Raw genomic sequence first — 13,678 nt, 5'->3', positions numbered from 1 at the left:
ATACAGATTTATACAGCCACCACTAGAGAGAGCTCACTACATACAGATTTATACAGCCACCACTAGAGGGAGATCACTACATACAAATTTATACAGTCACCACTAGGGGGAGCTCAATACATACAGATTTATACAGTCACCACTACGGGGAGCTCACTACATACAGATTTATACAGCCACCACTAGAGGGAGCTCACTACATACAGATGTATACAGTCACCACTAGAGGGAGCTCACTACATACTGATTTATACAGCCACCACTAGAGGGAGCTCACTACATACAGATTTATACAGTCACCACTAGAGGGAGCTCACTACATACTGATTTATACAGCCACCACTAGAGGGAGCTCACTACATACAGATTTATACAGCCACCACTAGAGGGAGCTCACTACATACAGATTTATACAGTCACCACTAGGGAGAGCTCACTACGTGCAGATTTATACAGCCACCACTAGAGGGAGCTCACTACATACAGATTTATACAGCCACCACTAGAGGGAGCTCACTACATAGATTTATACAGCCACCACTAGAGGGAGCTCACTACATACAGATTTATACAGTCACCACTAGAGGGAGCACACTACATACAGATTTATACAGCCACCACTAGAGGAAGCTCACTACATACAGATGTATACAGTCACCACTAGAGGGAGCATACTACATACAGATTTATACAGCCACCACTAGAGGGAGCTCACTACATACAGATTTATACAGCCACCACTAGAGGGAGCTCACTACATACAGATTTATACAGCCACCACTAGAGGGAGATCACTACATACAGATTTATACAGTCACCACTAGGGGGAGCTCACTACATACAGATTTATACAGCCACCACTAGAGGAAGCTCACTACATACAGATGTATACAGTCACCACTAGAGGGAGCTCATTACATACTGATTTATACAGCCACCACTAGAGGAAGCTCACTACATACAGATTTATACAGCCAGCACTAGGGAGAGCTCACTAGATACAGATTTATACAGCCACCACTAGGAGGAGCTCACTACATACAGATTTATACAGTCACCACTAGGGAGAGCTCACTGCATACAGATTTATACAGCCACCACTAGAGGGAGCTCACTACATACAGATGTATACAGTCACCACTAGAGGGAGCTCACTACATACTGATTTATACAGCCACCACTAGAGGGAGCTCACTACATACAGATTTATACAGCCACCACTAGAGGGAGCTCACTACATACAGATTTATACAGTCACCACTAGGGAGAGCTCACTACATGCAGATTTATACAGCCACCACTAGGGAGAGCTCACTACATACAGATTTATACAGCCACCACTAGGAGGAGCTCACTACATACAGATTTATACAGTCACCACTAGGGAGAGCTCACTGCATACAGATTTATACAGCCACCACTAGAGGGAGCTCACTACATACAGATGTATACAGTCACCACTAGAGGGAGCTCACTACATACTGATTTATACAGCCACCACTAGAGGGAGCTCACTACATACAGATTTATACAGTCACCACTAGAGGGAGCTCACTACATACAGATTTATACAGCCACCACTAGGGGGAGCTAACTACATACAGATTTATACAGTCACCACTAGAGGGAGCTCACTACATACAGATTTATACAGCCACCACTAGAGGGAGCTCACTACATACAGATTTATACAGCCACCACTAGGGGGAGCTCACTGCATACAGATTTATACAGCCACCACTAGAGGGAGCTCACTACATACAGATTTATACAGCCACCACTAGAGGGAGCTCACTGCATACAGATATATACAGCCACCACTAGGGGGAGCTCACTGCATACAGATTTATACAGCCACCACTAGAGGAAGCTCACTACATACAGATTTATACAGTCACCACTAGGGGGAGCTCACTACATACAGATTTATACAGCCACCACTAGGGGGAGCTCACTACATACAGATTTATACAGTCACCACTAGAGGGAGCTCACTACATACAGATTTATACAGTCACCACTAGAGGGAGCTCACTACATACAGATTTATACAGTCACCACTAGAGGGAGCTCACTACATACAGATTTATACAGCCACCACTAGGGAGAGCTCCCTACATACAGATTTATACAGCCACCACTAGGGGGAGCTCACTACATACAGATTTATACAGCCACCACTAGGGGGAGCTCACTACATACAGATTTTTACAGCCACCACTAGAGGGAGCTCACTATATACAGATTTATACAGCCACCACTAGAGGGAGCTCACTGCATACAGATTTATACAGCCACCACTAGAGGGAGCTCACTACATACAGATTTATACAGCCACCACTAGGAGGAGCTCACTACATACAGATTTATACAGCCACCACTAGAGGGAGCTCACTACATACAGATTTATACAGTCACCACTAGGGGGAGCTCACTACATACAGATTTATACAGCCACCACTAGGGGGAGCTCACTACATACAGATTTATACAGTCACCACTAGAGGGAGCTCACTACATACAGATTATACAGTCACCACTAGAGGGAGCTCACTACATACAGATTTATACAGCCACCACTAGAGGGAGCTCACTACATACAGATTTATACAGCCACCACTAGGGAGAGCTCACTACATACAGATTTATACAGCCACCACTAGAGGGAGCTCACTACATACAGATTTATACAGCCACCACTAGGGGGAGCTCACTACATACAGATTTATACAGCCACCACTAGGGGGAGCTCACTACATACAGATTTATACAGTCACCAATAGAGGAAGCTCACTACATACAGATTTATACAGTCACCACTAGAGGGAGCTCACTACATACAGATTTATACAGCCACCACTATTGGGAGCTCACTACATACAGATTTATACAGTCACCACTAGAGGGAGCTCACTACATACAGATTTATACAGTCACCACTAGAGGGAGCTCACTACATACAGATTTATACAGCCACCACTAGGAGGAGCTCACTACATACAGATTTATACAGCCACCACTAGGGGGAGCTCACTACATACAGATTTATACAGTCACCACTAGAGGAAGCTCACTACATACAGATTTATACAGCCACCACTAGGAGGAGCTCACTACATACAGATTTATACAGTCACCACTATTGGGAGCTCACTACATACAGATTTATACAGCCACCACAAGGGGGGGCTCACTACATACAGATTTTTACAGCCACCACTAGAGGGAGCTCACTATATACAGATTTATACAGCCACCACTAGGGGGAGCTCACTGCATACAGATTTATACAACCACCACTGGAGGGAGCTCACTACATACAGATTTATACAGCCACCACTGGAGGGAGCTCACTACATACAGATGTATACAGCCACCACTAGAGGGAGCTCACTACATACAGATGTATACAGTCACCACTAGAGGGAGCTCACTACATACAGATTTATACAGCCACCACTAGAGAGAGCTCACTACATACAGATTTATACAGCCACCACTAGAGGGAGATCACTACATACAAATTTATACAGTCACCACTAGAGGGAGCTCAAAACATACAGATTTATACAGTCACCACTACGGGGAGCTCACTACATACAGATTTATACAGCCACCACTAGAGGGAGCTCACTACATACAGATGTATACAGTCACCACTAGAGGGAGCTCACTACATACTGATTTATACAGCCACCACTAGAGGGAGCTCACTACATACAGATTTATACAGTCACCACTAGAGGGAGCTCACTACATACTGATTTATACAGCCACCACTAGAGGGAGCTCACTACATACAGATTTATACAGCCACCACTAGAGGGAGCTCACTACATACAGATTTATACAGTCACCACTAGGGAGAGCTCACTACGTGCAGATTTATACAGCCACCACTAGAGGGAGCTCACTACATACAGATTTATACAGCCACCACTAGAGGGAGCTCACTACATAGATTTATACAGCCACCACTAGAGGGAGCTCACTACATACAGATGTATACAGTCACCACTAGAGGGAGCTCACTACATACTGATTTATACAGCCACCACTAGAGGGAGCTCACTACATACAGATTTATACAGCCACCACTAGAGGGAGCTCACTACATACAGATTTATACAGTCACCACTAGGGAGAGCTCACTACATGCAGATTTATACAGCCACCACTAGGGAGAGCTCACTACATACAGATTTATACAGCCACCACTAGGAGGAGCTCACTACATACAGATTTATACAGTCACCACTAGGGAGAGCTCACTGCATACAGATTTATACAGCCACCACTAGAGGGAGCTCACTACATACAGATGTATACAGTCACCACTAGAGGGAGCTCACTACATACTGATTTATACAGCCACCACTAGAGGGAGCTCACTACATACAGATTTATACAGTCACCACTAGAGGGAGCTCACTACATACAGATTTATACAGCCACCACTAGGGGGAGCTAACTACATACAGATTTATACAGTCACCACTAGAGGGAGCTCACTACATACAGATTTATACAGCCACCACTAGAGGGAGCTCACTACATACAGATTTATACAGCCACCACTAGGGGGAGCTCACTGCATACAGATTTATACAGCCACCACTAGAGGGAGCTCACTACATACAGATTTATACAGCCACCACTAGAGGGAGCTCACTGCATACAGATTTATACAGCCACCACTAGGGGGAGCTCACTGCATACAGATTTATACAGCCACCACTAGAGGAAGCTCACTACATACAGATTTATACAGTCACCACTAGGGGGAGCTCACTACATACAGATTTATACAGCCACCACTAGGGGGAGCTCACTACATACAGATTTATACAGTCACCACTAGAGGGAGCTCACTACATACAGATTTATACAGTCACCACTAGAGGGAGCTCACTACATACAGATTTATACAGTCACCACTAGAGGGAGCTCACTACATACAGATTTATACAGCCACCACTAGGGAGAGCTCCCTACATACAGATTTATACAGCCACCACTAGGGGGAGCTCACTACATACAGATTTATACAGCCACCACTAGGGGGAGCTCACTACATACAGATTTTTACAGCCACCACTAGAGGGAGCTCACTATATACAGATTTATACAGCCACCACTAGAGGGAGCTCACTGCATACAGATTTATACAGCCACCACTAGAGGGAGCTCACTACATACAGATTTATACAGCCACCACTAGGAGGAGCTCACTACATACAGATTTATACAGCCACCACTAGAGGGAGCTCACTACATACAGATTTATACAGTCACCACTAGGGGGAGCTCACTACATACAGATTTATACAGCCACCACTAGGGGGAGCTCACTACATACAGATTTATACAGTCACCACTAGAGGGAGCTCACTACATACAGATTATACAGTCACCACTAGAGGGAGCTCACTACATACAGATTTATACAGCCACCACTAGAGGGAGCTCACTACATACAGATTTATACAGCCACCACTAGGGAGAGCTCACTACATACAGATTTATACAGCCACCACTAGAGGGAGCTCACTACATACAGATTTATACAGCCACCACTAGGGGGAGCTCACTACATACAGATTTATACAGCCACCACTAGGGGGAGCTCACTACATACAGATTTATACAGTCACCAATAGAGGAAGCTCACTACATACAGATTTATACAGTCACCACTAGAGGGAGCTCACTACATACAGATTTATACAGCCACCACTATTGGGAGCTCACTACATACAGATTTATACAGTCACCACTAGAGGGAGCTCACTACATACAGATTTATACAGTCACCACTAGAGGGAGCTCACTACATACAGATTTATACAGCCACCACTAGGAGGAGCTCACTACATACAGATTTATACAGCCACCACTAGGGGGAGCTCACTACATACAGATTTATACAGTCACCACTAGAGGAAGCTCACTACATACAGATTTATACAGCCACCACTAGGAGGAGCTCACTACATACAGATTTATACAGTCACCACTATTGGGAGCTCACTACATACAGATTTATACAGCCACCACAAGGGGGAGCTCACTACATACAGATTTTTACAGCCACCACTAGAGGGAGCTCACTATATACAGATTTATACAGCCACCACTAGGGGGAGCTCACTGCATACAGATTTATACAACCACCACTGGAGGGAGCTCACTACATACAGATTTATACAGCCACCACTGGAGGGAGCTCACTACATACAGATGTATACAGCCACCACTAGAGGGAGCTCACTACATACAGATGTATACAGTCACCACTAGAGGGAGCTCACTACATACAGATTTATACAGCCACCACTAGAGAGAGCTCACTACATACAGATTTATACAGCCACCACTAGAGGGAGATCACTACATACAAATTTATACAGTCACCACTAGGGGGAGCTCAAAACATACAGATTTATACAGTCACCACTACGGGGAGCTCACTACATACAGATTTATACAGCCACCACTAGAGGGAGCTCACTACATACAGATGTATACAGTCACCACTAGAGGGAGCTCACTACATACTGATTTATACAGCCACCACTAGAGGGAGCTCACTACATACAGATTTATACAGTCACCACTAGAGGGAGCTCACTACATACTGATTTATACAGCCACCACTAGAGGGAGCTCACTACATACAGATTTATACAGCCACCACTAGAGGGAGCTCACTACATACAGATTTATACAGTCACCACTAGGGAGAGCTCACTACGTGCAGATTTATACAGCCACCACTAGAGGGAGCTCACTACATACAGATTTATACAGCCACCACTAGAGGGAGCTCACTACATAGATTTATACAGCCACCACTAGAGGGAGCTCACTACATACAGATGTATACAGTCACCACTAGAGGGAGCTCACTACATACTGATTTATACAGCCACCACTAGAGGGAGCTCACTACATACAGATTTATACAGCCACCACTAGAGGGAGCTCACTACATACAGATTTATACAGTCACCACTAGGGAGAGCTCACTACATGCAGATTTATACAGCCACCACTAGGGAGAGCTCACTACATACAGATTTATACAGCCACCACTAGGAGGAGCTCACTACATACAGATTTATACAGTCACCACTAGGGAGAGCTCACTGCATACAGATTTATACAGCCACCACTAGAGGGAGCTCACTACATACAGATGTATACAGTCACCACTAGAGGGAGCTCACTACATACTGATTTATACAGCCACCACTAGAGGGAGCTCACTACATACAGATTTATACAGTCACCACTAGAGGGAGCTCACTACATACAGATTTATACAGCCACCACTAGGGGGAGCTAACTACATACAGATTTATACAGTCACCACTAGAGGGAGCTCACTACATACAGATTTATACAGCCACCACTAGAGGGAGCTCACTACATACAGATTTATACAGCCACCACTAGGGGGAGCTCACTGCATACAGATTTATACAGCCACCACTAGAGGGAGCTCACTACATACAGATTTATACAGCCACCACTAGAGGGAGCTCACTGCATACAGATTTATACAGCCACCACTAGGGGGAGCTCACTGCATACAGATTTATACAGCCACCACTAGAGGAAGCTCACTACATACAGATTTATACAGTCACCACTAGGGGGAGCTCACTACATACAGATTTATACAGCCACCACTAGGGGGAGCTCACTACATACAGATTTATACAGTCACCACTAGAGGGAGCTCACTACATACAGATTTATACAGTCACCACTAGAGGGAGCTCACTACATACAGATTTATACAGTCACCACTAGAGGGAGCTCACTACATACAGATTTATACAGTCACCACTAGAGGGAGCTCACTACATACAGATTTATACAGCCACCACTAGGGAGAGCTCCCTACATACAGATTTATACAGCCACCACTAGGGGGAGCTCACTACATACAGATTTATACAGCCACCACTAGGGGGAGCTCACTACATACAGATTTTTACAGCCACCACTAGAGGGAGCTCACTATATACAGATTTATACAGCCACCACTAGAGGGAGCTCACTGCATACAGATTTATACAGCCACCACTAGAGGGAGCTCACTACATACAGATTTATACAGCCACCACTAGGAGGAGCTCACTACATACAGATTTATACAGCCACCACTAGAGGGAGCTCACTACATACAGATTTATACAGTCACCACTAGGGGGAGCTCACTACATACAGATTTATACAGCCACCACTAGGGGGAGCTCACTACATACAGATTTATACAGTCACCACTAGAGGGAGCTCACTACATACAGATTATACAGTCACCAATAGAGGGAGCTCACTACATACAGATTTATACAGCCACCACTAGAGGGAGCTCACTACATACAGATTTATACAGCCACCACTAGGGAGAGCTCACTACATACAGATTTATACAGCCACCACTAGAGGGAGCTCACTACATACAGATTTATACAGCCACCACTAGGGGGAGCTCACTACATACAGATTTATACAGCCACCACTAGGGGGAGCTCACTACATACAGATTTATACAGTCACCAATAGAGGAAGCTCACTACATACAGATTTATACAGTCACCACTAGAGGGAGCTCACTACATACAGATTTATACAGCCACCACTATTGGGAGCTCACTACATACAGATTTATACAGTCACCACTAGAGGGAGCTCACTACATACAGATTTATACAGTCACCACTAGAGGGAGCTCACTACATACAGATTTATACAGCCACCACTAGGAGGAGCTCACTACATACAGATTTATACAGCCACCACTAGGGGGAGCTCACTACATACAGATTTATACAGTCACCACTAGAGGAAGCTCACTACATACAGATATATACAGCCACCACTAGGAGGAGCTCACTACATACAGATTTATACAATCACCACTATTGGGAGCTCACTACATACAGATTTATACAGCCACCACAAGGGGGAGCTCACTACATACAGATTTTTACAGCCACCACTAGAGGGAGCTCACTATATACAGATTTATACAGCCACCACTAGGGGGAGCTCACTGCATACAGATTTATACAACCACCACTGGAGGGAGCTCACTACATACAGATTTATACAGCCACCACTGGAGGGAGCTCACTACATACAGATGTATACAGCCACCACTAGAGGGAGCTCACTACATACAGATGTATACAGTCACCACTAGAGGGAGCTCACTACATACAGATTTATACAGCCACCACTAGAGAGAGCTCACTACATACAGATTTATACAGCCACCACTAGAGGGAGATCACTACATACAAATTTATACAGTCACCACTAGGGGGAGCTCAATACATACAGATTTATACAGTCACCACTACGGGGAGCTCACTACATACAGATTTATACAGCCACCACTAGAGGGAGCTCACTACATACAGATGTATACAGTCACCACTAGAGGGAGCTCACTACATACTGATTTATACAGCCACCACTAGAGGGAGCTCACTACATACAGATTTATACAGTCACCACTAGAGGGAGCTCACTACATACTGATTTATACAGCCACCACTAGAGGGAGCTCACTACATACAGATTTATACAGCCACCACTAGAGGGAGCTCACTACATACAGATTTATACAGTCACCACTAGGGAGAGCTCACTACGTGCAGATTTATACAGCCACCACTAGAGGGAGCTCACTACATACAGATTTATACAGCCACCACTAGAGGGAGCTCACTACATAGATTTATACAGCCACCACTAGAGGGAGCTCACTACATACAGATTTATACAGTCACCACTAGAGGGAGCACACTACATACAGATTTATACAGCCACCACTAGAGGAAGCTCACTACATACAGATGTATACAGTCACCACTAGAGGGAGCACACTACATACAGATTTATACAGCCACCACTAGAGGGAGCTCACTACATACAGATTTATACAGCCACCACTAGAGGGAGCTCACTACATACAGATTTATACAGCCACCACTAGAGGGAGATCACTACATACAGATTTATACAGTCACCACTAGGGGGAGCTCACTACATACAGATTTATACAGCCACCACTAGAGGAAGCTCACTACATACAGATGTATACAGTCACCACTAGAGGGAGCTCATTACATACTGATTTATACAGCCACCACTAGAGGAAGCTCACTACATACAGATTTATACAGCCACCACTAGGAGGAGCTCACTACATACAGATTTATACAGTCACCACTAGGGAGAGCTCACTGCATACAGATTTATACAGCCACCACTAGAGGGAGCTCACTACATACAGATGTATACAGTCACCACTAGAGGGAGCTCACTACATACAGATTTATACAGTCACCACTAGGGAGAGCTCACTACATGCAGATTTATACAGCCACCACTAGGGAGAGCTCACTACATACAGATTTATACAGCCACCACTAGGAGGAGCTCACTACATACAGATTTATACAGTCACCACTAGGGAGAGCTCACTGCATACAGATTTATACAGCCACCACTAGAGGGAGCTCACTACATACAGATGTATACAGTCACCACTAGAGGGAGCTCACTACATACTGATTTATACAGCCACCACTAGAGGGAGCTCACTACATACAGATTTATACAGCCACCACTAGAGGGAGCTCACTACATACAGATGTATACAGTCACCACTAGAGGGAGCTCACTACATACTGATTTATACAGCCACCACTAGAGGGAGCTCACTACATACAGATTTATACAGCCACCACTAGAGGGAGCTCACTACATACAGATTCAGGCTATGTGCCCACGTTGCGGACCTGAAGCATATTTTTTACGCTTCTCCCTGGCGGGAAAATCGCATGCGGATATTACATGCGGTTTTCCCGCCAGGTAGAAGCGTTTGTGAGGCGTCTTTGCATGCATTTCCGCATGCGGGTTATCAAGCACTTCTCCAAGCATCACTTGGAAAAGTGCTTGACAACTTGTTCAGAATGGTAAAAATTAAAAAAATAAACTTTATACTCACCTTCTGATGCATTCTCTGCCCCGTCCGGAGGCTTGAGCGGCTCACGCTGTTGTGTGCAGGACCTGCGGTGACGTCATTGAGTCATGTTGTGGGTCACATGACTCAATGACGTGGCAGGTCCTTCAGACAACAGCGCGACGGAGGGAAAACATCAGAAGATAAGTATAAACTTTATTTTATTCTTTTTTTTCCTTTTTCTTTGGTACCCAGGTCTGGATGAGAGTCTCCTCTCCTCCAGACTTGGGTACCATCCGCACATTGATTCCGCTGCGCTTCCGCAAAATTAATGAACATGCTGCGGATTTTTGACCGCTGCATATATGCTGCGGAAAAATCCGCAGCATGGGCATTGACATTGCGGAATGCCATTGGGGACCATGGGGTGCGGATATACATGCGTTTTTCAAGCGTTTACACTGCGGAAATTCCGCAGCATATACGCTTGAAAAATGCTACGTGGGCACACAGCCTTATACAGCCACCACTAGAGGGAGCTCACTACATACAGATTTATACAGTCACCACTACGGAGAGCTCACTACATACAGATTTATACAGCCACCACTAGAGGGAGCTCACTACATACTGATTTATACAGCCACCACTAGAGGGAGCTCACTACATACAGATTTATACAGTCACCACTACGGAGAGCTCACTACATACAGATTTATACAGTCACCACTAGAGGGAGCTCACTACATACTGATTTATACAGCCACCACTAGAGGGAGCTCACTACATACAGATTTATACAGCCACCACTAGAGGGAGCTCACTACATACAGATTTATACAGCCACCACTAGGGAGAGCTCACTACATACAGATGTATACAGTCACCACTAGAGGGAGCTCACTACATACTGATTTATACAGCCACCACTAGAGGGAGCTCACTACGTGCAGATTTATACAGCCACCACTAGGGGGAGCTCACTACATACAGATGTATACAGTCACCACTAGAGGGAGCTCACTACATACTGATTTATACAGCCACCACTAGAGGGAGCTCACTACATACAGATTTATACAGTCACCACTAGAGGGAGCTCACTACATACTGATTTATACAGCCACCACTAGAGGGAGCTCACTACATACAGATTTATACAGCCACCACTAGAGGGAGCTCACTACATACAGATTTATACAGCCACCACTAGGGAGAGCTCACTACGTGCAGATTTATACAGCCACCACTAGGGAGAGCTCACTACATACAGATGTATACAGTCACCACTAGAGGGAGCTCACTACATACTGATTTATACAGCCACCACTAGAGGGAGCTCACTACGTGCAGATTTATACAGCCACCACTAGAGGGAGCTCACTACATACTGATTTATACAGCCACCACTAGAGGGAGCTCACTACATACAGATTTATACAGCCACCACTAGAGGGAGCTCACTACATACAGATTTATACAGTCACCACTAGGGAGAGCTCACTACGTGCAGATTTATACAGCCACCACTAGGGAGAGCTCACTACATACAGATTTATACAGCCACCACTAGAGGGAGCTCACTACATAGATTTATACAGCCACCACTAGAGGGAGCTCACTACATACAGATTTATACAGTCACCACTAGAGGGAGCACACTACATACAGATTTATACAGCCACCACTAGAGGAAGCTCACTACATACAGAAGTATACAGTCACCACTAGAGGGAGCACACTACATACAGATTTATACAGCCACCACTAGAGGGAGCTCACTACATACAGATTTATACAGCCACCACTAGAGGGAGCTCACTACATACAGATTTATACAGCCACCACTAGAGGGAGATCACTACATACAGATTTATACAGTCACCACTAGGGGGAGCTCACTACATACAGATTTATACAGCCACCACTAGAGGGAGCTTACTACATACTGATTTATACAGCCACCACTAGAGGGAGCTCACTACATACAGATTTATACAGCCACCACTAGAGGGAGCTCACTACATACAGATTTATACAGTCACCACTAGGGAGAGCTCACTACATGCAGATTTATACAGCCACCACTAGGGAGAGCTCACTACATACAGATTTATACAGTCACCACTAGGGGGAGCTCACTACATACAGATTTATACAGTCACCACTAGGGAGAGCTCACTACATACAGATTTATACAGCCACCACTGGAAGGAGCTCACTACATACAGATTTATACAGTCACCACTAGAGGGAGCTCACTACATACAGATGTATACAGTCACCACTAGAGGGAGCTCACTAGATACAGATTTATACAGCCACCACTAGAGGGAGCTCACTACATACAGATGTATACAGTCACCACTAGGGAGAGCTCACTACATGCAGATTTATACAGCCACCACTAGGGAGAGCTCACTACATACAGATTTATACAGTCACCACTAGGGGGAGCTCACTACATACAGATTTATACAGTCACCACTAGGGAGAGCTCACTACATACAGATTTATACAGTCACCACTAGGGGGAGATCACTACATACAGATTTATACAGTCACCACTAGAGGGAGCTGACTGCATACAGATTTATACAGCCACCACTAGGGGGAGATCACTACATACTGATTTATACAGCCACCACTAGAGGGAGCTCACTACATACAGATTTATACAACCACCACTAG

General features: G+C 44.8%; 1 protein-coding gene across 5 annotated transcripts in view; it reads right to left on the bottom strand.

Annotated features, from left to right (window-relative positions):
- MYO7A (myosin VIIA) overlaps nucleotides 1-13,678 on the bottom strand; it is a 454,077-nt gene that overhangs the window by 10,516 nt on the left and 429,883 nt on the right. The window lies entirely within an intron of this gene.

Source organism: Phyllobates terribilis, unplaced genomic scaffold (assembly GCF_046119375.1).
Source record: "Phyllobates terribilis strain yellow unplaced genomic scaffold, ASM4611937v1 Scaffold_2__4_contigs__length_985480577, whole genome shotgun sequence".
In the NCBI taxonomy this organism is placed as follows: Eukaryota; Metazoa; Chordata; class Amphibia; order Anura; family Dendrobatidae; genus Phyllobates; species Phyllobates terribilis.
The sequence above is the reverse complement of the archived record's forward strand: the minus strand, read 5'-3'. Positions and strand labels throughout refer to the sequence as shown.